Source organism: Bacillus rossius, chromosome 7 (assembly GCF_032445375.1).
Source record: "Bacillus rossius redtenbacheri isolate Brsri chromosome 7, Brsri_v3, whole genome shotgun sequence".
Taxonomy (NCBI): Eukaryota; Metazoa; Arthropoda; class Insecta; order Phasmatodea; family Bacillidae; genus Bacillus; species Bacillus rossius.
In genome coordinates this window covers 66,490,842-66,503,770 of record NC_086335.1, presented here as the reverse complement: position 1 = coordinate 66,503,770, position 12,929 = coordinate 66,490,842, and the positions used below count along the sequence as shown (strand labels likewise).

General features: G+C 40.1%; 1 protein-coding gene across 4 annotated transcripts in view; it reads right to left on the bottom strand.

Moving 5' to 3' along the window:
* The window catches only part of LOC134534253 (thyrotroph embryonic factor), a 207,966-nt gene that overhangs the window by 33,641 nt on the left and 161,396 nt on the right, over positions 1-12,929 (bottom strand). The gene's annotated exons all lie outside the window — the stretch shown is intronic.

Below are 12,929 nucleotides of genomic sequence, written 5' to 3'. Positions count from 1 at the left end.
TTATTGTAGACTAGCTGCCCGACCCGGCTTCGCACGGCTATACTAATGGAAAAAAATTAGGCCACATCTCCCATTTACAGTAATGGTAAATAAAATAAAAAATTCAGTGAAAATTTATTACAATGCAGTATAATGTACCGGAGAGAAAATTAATAGCACCGATGGTTTCCCGACTCGTGCACGCAACGTACAACTGATGTACCCGTACTTCGCTACGGCAGTCTACAGGCAGATCACTCTTGCGCCGCTCATTATACACGCCCCGCCTTGTGGGTACGCCACTGCCGCGCGTTGCCCGTTGCCATGGAGACGCAGAAGGCATGAACAATGCAAAATTCTGTTCTCATGCAGACAAAGTACCCACTGTTGCCTGGTTTTAACCACCCATGGGATCTAATTTTCGGAAAATTTCATCCTGCGTAACATAAGGAACATTACTGTGAAGTTTCAAGTCTGTAAAATATATATACTTGAAAAAAAAAAAGGCCAATTTTTGATATTTAAAGTACCCGCCAAAATTTCAACGGTGATGAGGACTGCACTAACAATGAAATAGTCGTTGCCATATAGACGAATGAAGCATCAACAAATAACAGCCGTTTCCATGGTGATTTCCTACCAAAAACTGGAAATTTTGATATATTACGCCCCCGAAACTCCCCTTGGGATCGGATTTCCGCAGAATCCGTTCTTAGTGAGCGTCTACGTCACAAAATGAGTAACTATGCTAAATTTAAAGTCAATCGGGTGTATAGTTTTAGAGATCTCGTAATGAGTGAGTCAGTGAGTGGTATTTTATCCCCTTGGGGGTAGAATTAATCAAAATCCTTTTTTAGCGGATGCCTACGTCATAACATCTACCTGCATGACAAATTTCATCCCGATCCGTCCAGTGGTTTGGGCTGTGCGTTGATAGATCACTATGTCAGTCAGTCAGTCACCTTTGAGTTATATATATATATATTTAGATATGCGTATATGTCGACAAAAAATTATGCTTCCTTTTTTCCCCCTTCAGCTAATTGTTGGGCCATATTGGTTGTAAGCCGAAAACATCGGCTAAAATTTAGTGTTTGCAGTGTGGAAACAGTTTTAAATGACTTTACAAAAAATGAGAATGACTGTTTTTAACGACGAAGATTATATTTACTAACAATCATCAGACGTTATCAAGCAACATTCCCGCAATGTTTCGAGCGGAACAATATGGCGACTGCGAGGTTGAAAAGTGACTTCAACCACGCATTCACAGCATGCCTAGTCTCTTGAAAAACTCCTGGCTCCGTGGTGCACGCATGAACGTGATCTATGCAGCGAGTTTTGTTTTACCCACGGAGGTATGAATTAGTCCGTGGAGCGAGTGGCTGGTCTTGAGTTTGAAGCAGGTATCGTGACAGGACAATGCGGGGAACTCCTCCGCACCGCCAGGTTCGCTGGTGTCACTTGTCTTCGCGTCCTTGTCGCAGTGTCGAGACTGGCGCGTGTGCCGCGGGCAGACCGAGACAAGCACCGGCCATCGTGCGTCTTCCTTTCTTTTTGACGTGACAACGTCTAATAAATCGATGAACGCCGGCTGCACGCACGAAAAAGTGTCCCGTAACGCACATTGTCCCGTTACGCGGTGTCCCGTTACGCTCATTGTACGCTTGCACCGAATCTATCTCTCTTCCACTCGATTAGAACAACCATCGATTTGACTTTTTCGAGGCACGTTAAACTTGAAACACTCCCACTCGTTTCCTACTTTTCCTATCATCGTCCTATCCTTAACAGATTAACACAGATTGGAAGAAGTTAAATAGCAAACATGTATAAAAGTTATAGTGAAAAAATAATCTCTTCGTTAAAGTAATAAACATATTTGAATTAATGAGTGCAAATAAAAGTAAATTTATCAGTTAAATTGTAGATTTAATTTCACTCCTTTTTATCCATACAAAATATGATAATTCAATAAAAATGAATCAATTTAATTCATAAAAGTAAGCAATCATTTCATCAATGTTTTGTTATGACGTTATCACGTTAAACTATCGTTCGTAAACTGACTTTACAGACAACCAATTTTTTTTCCTTATCTCTCTCCATGTGCATCTAAACTCATCACGTCGAGGATTTGAATTTTAAATTCCGTTTGTAGCGTATGCGCTGTATTTGGTTAGAAGTTTTTATGTCGATTGGTTAATACGTTGGTAAATTCCGGAGAGCTAATTTTTAATAAGAAAAAAATAAATTCCAAAATGTTAGTATTAACCATTTTGACGAGTGATTAGGTTAGGTGTATGGATTACAAATTTAAGATATCGTGAGAGTGGCTAATAACTTCAATGAGAGATAACAGAAGCTGTCACGGTTTTCGACGAGTTGTAGGAAACCACTCCCGAAATAACACAAAATTATTGGATCCTTAGTACCTAGGTCGGCTCCTACTGACGGTTCTCCATTTTTTTCTGGTCCGTGCCTCCTTTTATTTCATCGCTGCTTTCATAGGCTTGCTTCATCATTAACCTTGCGGTCCAAGTACTTTTTTATTACCTGTCTTCCTTTTCCTTTTTCTCCCCATTCAATTATTTGGTTACTGAAAGATTTACAAAATCATCATGAGTCCTAACATGAACAATATATATATTTTTTTACTCTTTAACTAAAAATTCTTTGGAAAGAAATTCTTCTTGTCAGCTTATCAGATAGTTCTGCTCTAGCTTAATTTATTTCAGAAAACAAAAAAAAATCTTTTAATTTTACCTGGCCTTTTAAAAACATCAGAATGTTTACAATATTAAAAAGCTAAATTAAATATATATATATATATATATATATATATATATATATATATATATATAAATCTAAACATACTCGCAGTAACCACCAACATTGTCTTTAATCACAAAAATCTTCAGTTATTTATACTATTTTGTTCTCCTTATCCATACTGCACAAAAATGTTAAAAATTGAACTTTTCCAGCTAATTATGCAAAATGTGCGCATTATATATATATGTGTGTGTATGTATATATGTATATATATAACATTTTGTTGAAGTTGGTTCACTCAAAAAGTCTACAAGCATAACAGTGTTAAACGTAAAAATGAAATGCGACCTGGAACGTGACATATACCCCTAAATTCCATTGGATGGGCGCTATTTAAACTGTTTCGTGTGAATGAACAATTTTATGATTCAGGCAAAAACATGAATATGCCCTCTCCACAAAACCTTACGGCTGAATTGTTTTAAATTACGTAGAGCGTGTGAGTAAACAGGCGGCTCGAGTACTAATCGCTAAGGACCGGAAAAATTTGCGGGTCCATTGACCAATAGGATGGACTCCACAGTACTTAACAAACTCGGAGAAATGACACCTGTTCATTGGCTGCTGATTCGTGAGACGTCTCAACCAATTTTTCCATGATTCGGCACTTTCTTGGTTTAGGTTTTTCCATTGGCCCGAAGTTCCCCAGATAAAATGTGGGCCAATCGCAGAAGCTGTACGAAGGTATACTTTTTTTTGGATTTCAGTCTATTGCGAAATGAACACGGTCTCTACTAATCGCTGCAGCGTGGTTCTGCATAGATACGCCGATGACTAGAGACCCGGAAATTTCGCGGATTCTTCTGGCCTCAGGATAGAATTCAAAGTTATAGGTGTGCTCGACCCATGTTTACTTTCCCATTGGTTGATTTCTAAGCGAGAACATTTTTATCCTTGTTATTTGGCACTACCTGATTCGCTTACTTCTCTCCTAGCTGGGCATCATTGGCTCACGGTCGTAGACGGGCGTGTCCAAGTAACTGCGGTCCAATCATGAACACAGTGCGATAGTGTGATGGTTTGCATTCCAGCTTGCGACTACATGAATCCGCGAAATTTCCGGGTCTCTACCGATGACGAACGTATTCTGCACGAGCGCAGCTGAGCGGGTCTCCGGCGGAACAGGAAAAACAGGAAAATGGCAACAGGAAAGTATCCCCTGCGCGCACTTGACTTCTCATTCTCACTCGCCAGCGGCCTTGAGACGCCATGACAGTCCGCATGTCCGCGCGCGTGGGACTGGCGACGGTGACTTCTGGAGAGAGGCCTGCTTTTCACTCGTTCCCGATCAGTCCCGAACATAGCCCAAGTCTGCCACTCGCTCGTAAAAATTCGCTGGTAAAAAAACTATTTCATGCAATTTCACACATTTTCGCGATTTTAGAGTACTTATTTGAAGTGAAACATCTTTGGGCGCAATGAGAATAAAATTTCGAGGCCGAATTTTAATGAAACGTTTTCGTGCAACATTGTTGTGAAACATTTCTAACGGTCTCGTTTTCGTTATCCTCTTTGTGCAATGATTCGTCCCCCGTCAAAAAAAAAAGAAAAATTTGAACCAAATGAGAGATGGATGAACGAAAGAATAAGACAGAGAGTGTGCGCATGCGCTTGTCTCAGAAAATAGATATAGGTATCCTATCAGTCAGTTGTGAGTGCCTTGAATTTTTTATATAATGCTACCAGCGCTCTCTCCTTGTCCAACCAGCAACGTAGAGAGCACTGTGAGACAGTCCCTGCAATTCCTGGATGGATAGCGCTACCTGTTATGAATTTCCATTATTTCCTTCAGAGAACTGGTGCGTTCCAACTGACAGAATTGTTTGAAGAAACAGTAACACGCACAGTTTGAAGTTTCACTTTTATCGCGTGTACTGAGTTACATGCTCTCTCTTTTTTTTTAATGTCGCTCACTTAACCTAACCAACTTTTAATTTTAGTTAAGATCACATAGATCAGTGATTACCAACTGGCGGCTCGCTTTAAGAATCTTTCAATAAAATATCACTAGGCACACTCTCGTACATTAGCCACCTTTGTTAGCCTATATGTAATAAGTGTTATGAAGCCATATTATTCTTACAAAACTATTTTAAAATATAATTTATATATTTTTTGTAATCTATATACCTACTGTCTTTTCGTCATTCTTGTTAGATGAAAAGGCTTTTCTTTATTTTTGTAAGCATTATGTTTAAAATAAAATAAAAAATAGTTTCTTCATGGCATGCTGAGTATTGCAGTTATTGTTTACCCTAGTGAAACATTAAAACTTAGTAAGACATTACAACAACGTTGTTAGAAATGCAATATTTAGTATTAAATATCTGTCTCAGATTAGTTTGAAGAACGCTATCTGGCTCGAAAAGAGTGAAGTTGGCTACCACTGACGTAGACGAAAGAAAATCTCCCCCGCTTTCTCTTCGGGTGTGGGGAATAAAGAACGATTTTTTTTTGCGAATTGTAATACTTTAGCAATTAGTTTCCGCATTATTCCTGTAACTGCCTTAATTACTCGTTCACCTAGTCGTGCGAAAAACTACCCTCCGAAAAATAATAGAGAACAACATTTTTGCAAGGATTTATTCGTGTAACAACTAATCTAACCTATATTTTACTTTTATGCACGAACACGTATTAACGTGTTAGGTCACCTGACTGGGGGTCAATGAGTAGGAAGTTTAGAGCTTTTTTTAAGGCTCGGCTTCACTCGACTGCCATGTTGGGTTCTTTTAAGGCGATTCCTCCCACGGATGTACCAATTACGTTTGGTGTGTGTTTTTTTGTTGCAAATTTCGTCGCCGAATGCACACTACGCGCGCTCGCTGTTATTTGCAAGAAGTCATGCAAGTTTCTCGAAATGAAAAACTGTTTGCCTGAAAAACTGCTTCGTAGTCGTCTCTGCAAGGTCATTCCCTATAAGTAAAGATCGCGGCCATTGTCTGAAGTTCTTGGCTTTGTGGGATCTGGCTGCGCCGAGGGCGAAGGTTAAAACGACGTTTCGGTCGACAATGCAGTCGCCATCTGCAGGGTTGTATTTGCTGCCCTGATTACGGCTAGATCCCACAAGCCAAAAACCGTTATTTCCTGTGTTCTCACAGCTCAGCTTCAGTGGTCACATTTTCGAAAAACTTGTTAAGGGGGTGCCTCCCATTTCAGGTCATGATATTTATATTAATCAATGATCAACTTTAAGACTTTTTCAATAATTGTTTAACTTTCAAGAAATGAAAAAAATATATACATAGTATCCTTTTTGCATAATTAGCTGCCAAAGTTAAATTTTTTTTAACGTTTTTGGGTTGTACAAATAAGTAGAATTTAATTTATTTCAGAACTGAAACTTTTTAGGTTTAACTGCAATGCCACTGGCTACTTCATGATATGGTTTGCATATCTATCACAAAAACTCATTTCATGTTTATTGGTTGTCAAAATCGTAACAAATTTGAGAATTTTGAAATGCCATATTGTGTGATAATATTTTTTCGTAGAAATTGCGAAAAAGTTTTCACTTCTGTCGGCAGTCCTCATGACTGCTAGGGTAATGCATGTCACACACGTATATCTGGGCGGTTAAGAGAGTGCAAGCCATTAAATCTAGCGATGTTGGTTGTACGCCGAGAGGGATTTTAGCATGCGGGCGGCAATTACCACTCGCCACGAGGCCTTGGGGGCCCACACACGCCAGGCAGGTACGACAGGGGCTTAACTGACCCCCCCCCCCCCCCCACACACACACACACGGAGACCTTACTATAAAAACTTATTTCTCAAAATCCGTCAAGTAGTTTTCAACTGATGCGGGAACAGAGTTTCTGAGATGTAAATAATGTTAAAGCCATTTCGAATAGCTTTTTTTTTTCCCTTTCATAATTTCATCTAATGTAAAGTTTTATCATCAGTATATCAGTATAATGCAAAGTACGAAGTACACGACAGCAATATGTTGGCTCTATGCCAACGACAGTGACTGCACTCATTCATACAACTTAATGGCGTCGCTACACGAGCACATATACGTAGTTACTTTATGTTTGAGAAGAACGTGGGTTGGAATTTATCCAGGAATCCTCGTTGATCTACGGGCACTAGGTTTATTTTAATAACACGAACGCAAAAGAATCATTTTTGAATACTGATAAAACATTCAAAAACTCATCACTAGAGACCTGTAAAATTCGCGATTTCAAATCCCTAAAGGATAGACTCCATGATCCTCTACGCACTCGTGCAAATTACATCTGCTGATTGGTTACCGACTCGTAACACCTGTTGACTGGAATGATAGTGATTCGCTAATTCTTCTGTTAAAGGTTTTTCATTGGCCCAGAGTCCTTCAGATAAACTGTAGCCCAATCACTGAAGCAAAATAATGTCAAAAGTATTTGGACTCTATCCTATCGCTAAATGAATCCGCGAATTTTACAGGTCTCTACCAACACGTCCGCAGCAATCACGCTTTTCTTACTTCTGCGTGCGTGATTTATTTGTTCGCAACGGAAAACAAAAGTCGGAATCGAGGGTAAATTATACGAAGGTCCAGTTTTTCCGGAACCACAAAGATTTCTTCGTTTATTTCAGACGTGCTATTCGTAATTTTTTTCTGTACTTTCACAAAAGATTCCATAGGAAACCAATTGCCGAGAAATAGTCTGTAATACTACAAGGAAGATATCATAACTTTGAACAACACATGACTATGGTTATTTTTGCATACACTAAATACGTTTTATTTTCTATATAATACTCAGTATTTCTTACAAAAAAACTGCCGCATAATTTTTTATATTTTAATTGATGTTTCATTCAAGCATAATTTTTTTTTTAAATAATGGAATAAATAACTGAATTTTCCACAATTTGATCTTATTCTGTTGTATCGTGCTTAATACGTGCACAGTTAATACTGGGAAGCTATTCAGGGAACGGTTTACAAATAACTTTAAAAATTGGAGGTACTGGGACAACAAAAATCTTAAATTTCCGGGTAAGAACCGAACCCAGTATTACCGCGAACACTATTTTGTAGTGATACAGCTGTTTTCATGTAAATGCGCAAATATCTGTAATTTTAAGTGAATGTTTGACGTGACAACGTCTAATAAATCGATGAACGCCGGCTGCACGCACGAAAAAGTGTTCCGTTACGCTGTGTTCCGTCACGCTCATTGTACGCTTGCGCCGCATCTATATCTCTTCCACTCGACTGTTTATAAAGTGAAGTGAAAAGTTAATGTGGTTTTCATTGCTTATTACAACAACAATTTCGGCAATAAAGGTTAATTATTCTTGCATTTTAAAAACCTGATTACTAGTATAATTTCAAGTATTTATTCTTTTATTATTAAAAAAATGATTCAATTTTATTCATAAAGTATGCAATCATTTCATCAAAGTTTTGTTATGACGTTGTCACGTTAAACTATCGTCCGTAAACCGACTTTACAGACAACCAATTTTTTTTCAGTTGCCTTTAAAAAACCAAAAATTTTCCAGTGTGGAAAGCCGAAGCTACCGTCGTGTCCAACAGTGTAGTCGTAGCACAGCTGGGACGGGTTGTGTTCCACTGGTGGAGGGGGAAGGGGGGGGGGAGTTGCTATGAAACGACGGCTGCAGAAGGAATCGACGGAGCGGACAGAGACTGACCGCTGTGTAACATGATCAGTGCGTGCGGAAAGGCGTGTGAGCTTGGGACAAGGAATTGTGGTTGTCAAGAAGGAGGGAGGGGATAGGGGGAGGAGGTAAGGGCGTGGCTGGTTTCGTGCAGCCAATCACCGAGGTTGAGATGAACCAACAACATCCACCTTTAACAGTCTTGGCAAAGCATTTAAAAATCTGCCGAGTCCTCAGCAAACATACCTACTATTCTTCCTCCTACATGCCTGATCACCCTGGATCACATACATTCAGTTAACTGGAGCCACGAATAACTTTTCGTTTATTTGAGATGCATGCTTCGCTGAAAATTCCGTGATATTACTGCAATTTCTAACCGTTTATGAGCATACGAAATGTTGAACATATTAGCCTATGTGATGTAGCCACAAAATTGTTGAAATTAAATAAAAAAAAAATTTGAAGGAGAATCAACTGATTGAAAAATGGTTTGCGAGATATAAAGACTTGGTCTATAAATTATACTGCAAAGAGAGCTAGAGTATAAAGACGATAAATTTTATATAATTTAATTTTATACTTTCAATATAAATGCAATATCCCCCCCCCCTAAAGATAATGGTTAACGGGATTTTCTGTAAATTAGGAGGAACAATTGCAAAATACACTGAGTTTTATTTCAATCTAAAGACTTGTTAAAAGATTAGAAAAACTTTTTTTTTCGCATTTGTAATTTCCTCCGTGCCATTATTTGTTGCCAACCTTGGGACTTGAATAGTTGTAAAAGCGAAGGCAGAAAAAAATTTAGGCACTATAAATGAAGAAAAACCGCAAGTCATGTGATCACTCAATAGTGTGGATAAAAACACGTATTTTCCTGACGCATAAAAGCCGTGACAAAGTTGTTCGAGATTAATTTTTTTCTCTCAACAGTGAACATATAAGAATAGTTAAATAAAGATTTAAAAAAATAGATAATCGGGCAAAGTTGACTCGGTCAGACTTGATCTTGACTTGAAAAATATTATGTAGGCCTACATACACCGTTTTCCGCAATTCCATCCCAAAGGAAGGAAAAAGGGATGATATACCGGGTATGATTGGAATAAATAGCATACCTACTTTATTTACTATACTACACTTGGTACGAGCAAAGCTAGTATTCTATAAAGTGCACGATTTAAAAATCCTAACTATCGCCATAAAATATAGAATAATCTGTGGTCTGAAACTATCGCCCACCCATGGATCTTTTCGCGTCGTTGTAGTTTGTTTCACAATAGTAAAATGTGCGAGAAACGAACAACTGAACTGCAAAAGCACAAGGAACTACACAAAGAAGTAGCTGAAAGTGTTTCGGATACCAACAACTCGATAGACAGACGAGAAGGGTGCTAAAGGAGGATGCGGGAGTCGACAGATGTATCGGGAACACACGGCATTTGCACGTCTGTTCATGACCAATGCATAGGGACACCTGTATTTCGCGATTTCATTTATGACAAGGTATTTCACAAAACAATGTAGCTTTTTCTAAGATTCATGGCAAATTGTGAGGGTGCAGCAGTACGGTGACCACATTCTCATTGGCCCCGTCAAGAGCGGGACGACACCTCTCAACGACCTCAGCCAATAACCACAGGAGAAAAGCTACAGTATTTTGTGAAATACCTTGACACGAAATGCATTCGCGAAATACAGGTGTCCCTACATGCATGTTCCCAGTCTGACAGACTGCACTGGCAAACAAGATACAGGTTAGTGTCGGTGGGAGTGTAAGCGCGCATAGGTGTAGCATAGTCAACACGTAAACCTTTATTTTTGTGTATTGGAATACCGGCCCCAAGTCTCGTTAACTAAGTTTTTTTTTTGATAGTTCCATATTCTTAAGCGGTATATTTTGGAAATGAGACTACAGAAGTACATTTGCTGGCCGCTTACCAGCTGGGGAAACACAAACAATAGTCCCGCAGTAAATGACCACGGCGCAATTTAGTCATCCAAGATGTTTTTTTTTGACTGAGGAAACTTGCCTAGCTTCAAACAAATAGTAGATATCACGTATCGTGTCGTAGTTATAGAAACATGTCCTAGAACAGATACAATGGCATGGAAATGCAATAATTTAAGATGGCGGGAGAGGCCGGTGACTTTTTCAGCCAATGGACTGTTGACATTGACTGACACTGACATTGACACATTGATAGGGACCGGAAAAATTCGCGGGTTCAATGCCCTGCAGGATGAACTCCATAGTTATACGTACGCTCGGTCAAATGTCACCCACTCATTGGCTGCTGTCGTGTGAGACGTCCCAGCGTAGCAGCCTGTGATTCGTATAAAGCTTTGGTTGGGTGTTTCTCATTGGCCCAGAGTCATCCAGGTGAGTTGTGAGCCAATAGCAGAGTCAGCACTGAGGTATAACTATTTGTATTTTAGCCTATCGCGAAATGAATTCGCGAATTTTTCCGGTCTCTACACATTGATGTGTAGAATGCCCCAGTCATATGGGGTTCCCCCCCCCCCCCTTCCTTTATCAAGATAACTAGGACGATTCCATGACTATTCTAGAAAACAGTCACCATCACTTTCATAGCCAAAGGAACAACGTGTGACTTTTCTGAAGCTGATTCCCCCCTTCGCAGTTTTTGGTGTCGCAAACGTTCCTCGTCACCCGAGCTGGTGCGGACAGGGTTGAATTCAGCTGCCCGAAATATCCCTGCGGTAAATGGTGTTGCAGAGTTCCCGTACACAGCGGCCAACTAGGCGTATTGCCTTTAGAAAAAAAAAATTGATGACAGCTCGATACTTAATTTTCCATTTGCAAAAAAAAAAATCGCATCGACTCACGCATACGATTGTTTAAAAAAAACAAAAAAAACAAATGCACGTCCAACATGGCTGGGATTTTCATAGAGTGTATTCCAAAGCATGCGCGAACACATTCCCTCAATTTTTGTTGACTAGTGCTGCCATCTTCATGTTGAGGTCGGAAACTTGCTCAAATTGCGAACTGCCGCGCCATGCACAGTGCGGTTTTTGTGACGCGGCTGTGTGCTCGGTCATCGCGCTAGTGTGTTAGAGGGGGGAGGGTTTGCTACTGCGAGGCCTAGGCCGGCCGCGCTTTCAAAATACACACGCCGTTTTTGACGGGCCGCCACGCGCAGCACTTTCTCCATTTTCGCGCAAGCGGGAGAAAGTGAGCACATAGCCGGGGAGGGGAGGGGGGGGGGGCACATTAGCGGAGGGTCGCTAGATGGCCGGCCAACAGCTCGCGGTACACAATACATAGGGGCATCCACATTTCGCGAAAAGATTCCGAGACTAGCTGAAAGTTAAAACATTGTAGCATCGTCTGTGTCTCGTGATTGGGTGAGTTTCTTTCAGGTCAATATCGATTGTTAACAACACCAGTCACAGTGAGTCAGTGCGGAAGCAAACACGTCCTGAGCGGCTCGGTCAAACAAGGCAACGGCTTCTCTCGCAGACGGCCGTCAATCACAAGGAAGAAACTGCTGGTGTGAGTGTAACTTGTTGCAGTCTAATAAGCGTTCAGATTTATTCGCGAAAAATGCCTGCCCCTAACAATACACCAATACCACAGCCGCGGGGGTATTCCGCCCGAACTCTTCACTGAATTACCCGCCGTTAAACAGTCCCTTTTATGAAATACAGTCCTTGAAAACCGTTTCCGAAATGCAAAAACTGAACTTTTATCCAACTGCAAGCAATGCCCCATGCAATACCGGACACTAGAAATTGTGGAAGCCACTGCGTTCAGCGATACTATAGCGAGAGTTGTTTCGTACTTACTACTGAAGGAGATTTTTTTTATGGTTACGAATTTTGGTAAATACTAAAAAAAAGAAAAATTAGAGTATATTTGTGCAAACTGATTTGAACTATGTTCACTGCTCAAAAGTATCTAGATAATATACCAATGATTGCATAATGTGTGAAAATTTAGCCTGTTTTCAAAAGTGTTTTCTCTCAGCGTGTATAGTGATGTTAAGAGGCCTATACAGACAGTCTTCAGGACGTGATTGTAGGGCCTTTTGCTAAGAATAATTTGCAGCTTCCCATTACAGATAACACTGTCATTTTTTTTGCGTGCATAAGGAAAGGATGAATGGGTCGATCTATGATTTTTATAATGCTTTTAAAAATTCGTAACATAGGTAAAAATATTTCCGAATGTGTGGTTTTACGCAGCTGTTTTATGTATCGTGTGTAATGCATACAAAAAAAGTAGAAACACACAACGATAGAGTATTAATCGTTGATTAAAATGGTGTAAAAAAATACATAGGTCACCGCTGAAAAACTCCCAGAATTCTTCTACGACGAAAAGCATTTCCGCACATTTATTCTGCCGGGAAGTGTCTCCCTCGCGCGGCGTATTCTTCAGCCGGCGACTGGAGCCGAGGAGTGGGGCTAGCGGCTGCTGTGAAGGCAGCGGAGGGGAAGTTCGTCTGACGGCTGCTCGGTCGCCTTAT